Raw genomic sequence first — 2,500 nt, 5'->3', positions numbered from 1 at the left:
GTTAAATCACTCTCCATACATCCCACCTCTATCACTCTCATTCTTTCCCACTCTCGTCATCTCGTGAATGTTCACACACACATACAAACACACACACACACAAACACAGAACAAGGATTTGTTGGGATCAATACTAGCAAAACATACTTCGCTAATCTCAAAGCCATATTGCACGTGTCCCCTCCAATCCACACGCTGCCCTAAACGACACAGTCCTGTTTTTATATGAGCACTGCCTGAGCTGCCTTTCTGGCCAACAGCTATCGATTGGCAGCAGCTCTCTTTTATGCCTTGTTCACCACCCCAGACAGCTTAATCTGACATTTGTTACCAGACATTTACTTGGTTTTATTTGATTTCCTCGCTGAGGTGCAGCACCAGAATACACAACCGCCAGAAAAAGGGGAAATGGCGAACAAAATCTCATTACCATGGATTCAATTTCCTCATTTGCGCCAGGCAAACATCAAGGCCTGCAAAATGCACAATGTCAAACTAAAAACCGAGTGAGGAAAAGAAAAAAAAAGTAAATAAATTCATGAATGAATAAGGACAAACGGGCTGACCCCACTGTGTCACAAATAAGAGAACAAATAAATAAAACAACAAAATGGTACAAGAAAAGGCCAGAAAAGAAATGAAAAGAGGCCATACATTTTGAACAACAGTTAAAAACTCAGATATTCAGTCTGTGAAGAACACATACGCAAAGACACACGCATACACACACACACACACACACACACACACACACACACACACACACACACAGGGGGCAAAAACATGTGAGTGCTACTGAAAAGCTGTCCCCTGCTTGCTATCCCTTTTTCATTCTGTTCGTGGTACCAAAACAGCCCTTTTTCCCCTGACAACCAGTTGTGAAAACCATTCACAATTCAAACATGTGAAAATACAACAAGCGGGGGAAAAAGAAACGTCAAAACAGAGGGGAGAAAGAGACATGCAAGAGTTCTGCAACAATAGGGAAAATGGAGAGTTCCAGATGGAAAAGACATCTGCATTTAATGTCACACCATGCAGCGATAGATGAAAGGAGGGGGAGAAAGAGAGAGAGAGAGAAAGAGAGAGAGAGAGAGAGAGGGAAAAGAAAAGACAGTGAATGTGTCTCCATAGTTTTGTGCTGGCATTGCAGGGGCTCGTAAGCAGACAAGATTGTGGCAAAAACTGGGGGAAAGAGGGGGGGGGGACGAGTAACTGCAAGATCATTTCAGGCACTCATCGCAAATATATTCATGGCTCAACTTTATTTGAGGAGGACTCTGTGGTATTTCTGACACACCTACTATCACATCCTCTCAGAGACACTGCTGTTCCATTTCTGTCTCACTCACTCCCTCAAAGCCACTGGTAAGACACCAGCTGGAACAACACCCGCGTGCGTTTATGAAGCCGGGGCGAGGGGCGAGGAGAGAGCCGAATATAGTCAGGCCTACCTGCACAGACACGTATGGATCACCCTGATTGATTGATCGCCCTCCACTGGCTATGGGGAAAGGATTGATGGCCACTACAGACAGCCATTTGGTATTCAGATAGAGGCTGATTAGCATGGAATGCCGATATGTCACAGCGATTGGAGCCGAAGTATTGGTGCGGGAGGGGGAGGGGGGAGCGGAGCAGTCAAACTCCATTAGGGAGGAGAGAGAGTGGCTGGCCCGGGGCTGACCAAACTTGGACAGGGACACAGCCCCTTCACTTAATGAATGGAGTTTAAAAAGGGAGCGTTTTCCTCTTCTGCGGGACAACCGATGATAGATGACAAGGCCTAATTGTCAAGAAAACAAATATCCCCAGTCCACAAAAAAAAAGGGGGGACCCGTTTCGGGGGACATGTTTTTTTAGTTGTTTTGTTTTTAGATTGTTCTATCAAATTAGCAATTTGGGGCCCTTGGTGTGGGGGCCACTCAGGCGGCGTGGCAATCATAAATCATTACGAGTCGATAGAGTGGAGGGCAGATCAGAGCAGTTCCAGCTCATTAGGCGTAGCTCCGCTTTAGGAGTCAGCGTGCTGTGACAGCACCGGGGTCACGGCCTCCAGGGCAGAGCCCGGAGCCCTGTCGAAGCTCAGCCAGCTCTGAGGACACAGGGCGCCAGGCTGACCTTGGTGCCTGCAGACTACAGACGAGGCGAATGGTGAATGGGTAAGGGTACGCCAAAGGGTAGCAGATCAGCCTCGGATCAACAAAGACCGACACAACAGAGATGACATGACCAGCATCACTAGAAGCAGAAGCAGAGACTCAACACAGTCAACGACCAAGCCCTCATACTGTTCTATTATCTATTATCTCGCTGTCCTCTTCACAAACACACACACACACACAAGTTATTCAACAAACAAGCTCTCCTACTGTCTCTTTCTCTCCACCTCACATAGAAAAACACCACACACACACAGACACACACTCACACACACACAAACATGCTCGAGGGGTCAGTCAGCATGCAAAGATAAATCTGAAATGAACTGGGTCACATA

General features: G+C 46.8%; 1 protein-coding gene across 4 annotated transcripts in view; it reads right to left on the bottom strand.

The window, feature by feature from the left end:
* Positions 1–2,500, bottom strand: part of ctnna2 (catenin (cadherin-associated protein), alpha 2) — a 347,246-nt gene that overhangs the window by 130,401 nt on the left and 214,345 nt on the right. The window lies entirely within an intron of this gene.

Source organism: Clupea harengus, chromosome 22, assembly GCF_900700415.2.
Source record: "Clupea harengus chromosome 22, Ch_v2.0.2, whole genome shotgun sequence".
In the NCBI taxonomy this organism is placed as follows: Eukaryota; Metazoa; Chordata; class Actinopteri; order Clupeiformes; family Clupeidae; genus Clupea; species Clupea harengus.
The sequence above is the reverse complement of the archived record's forward strand: the minus strand, read 5'-3'. Positions and strand labels throughout refer to the sequence as shown.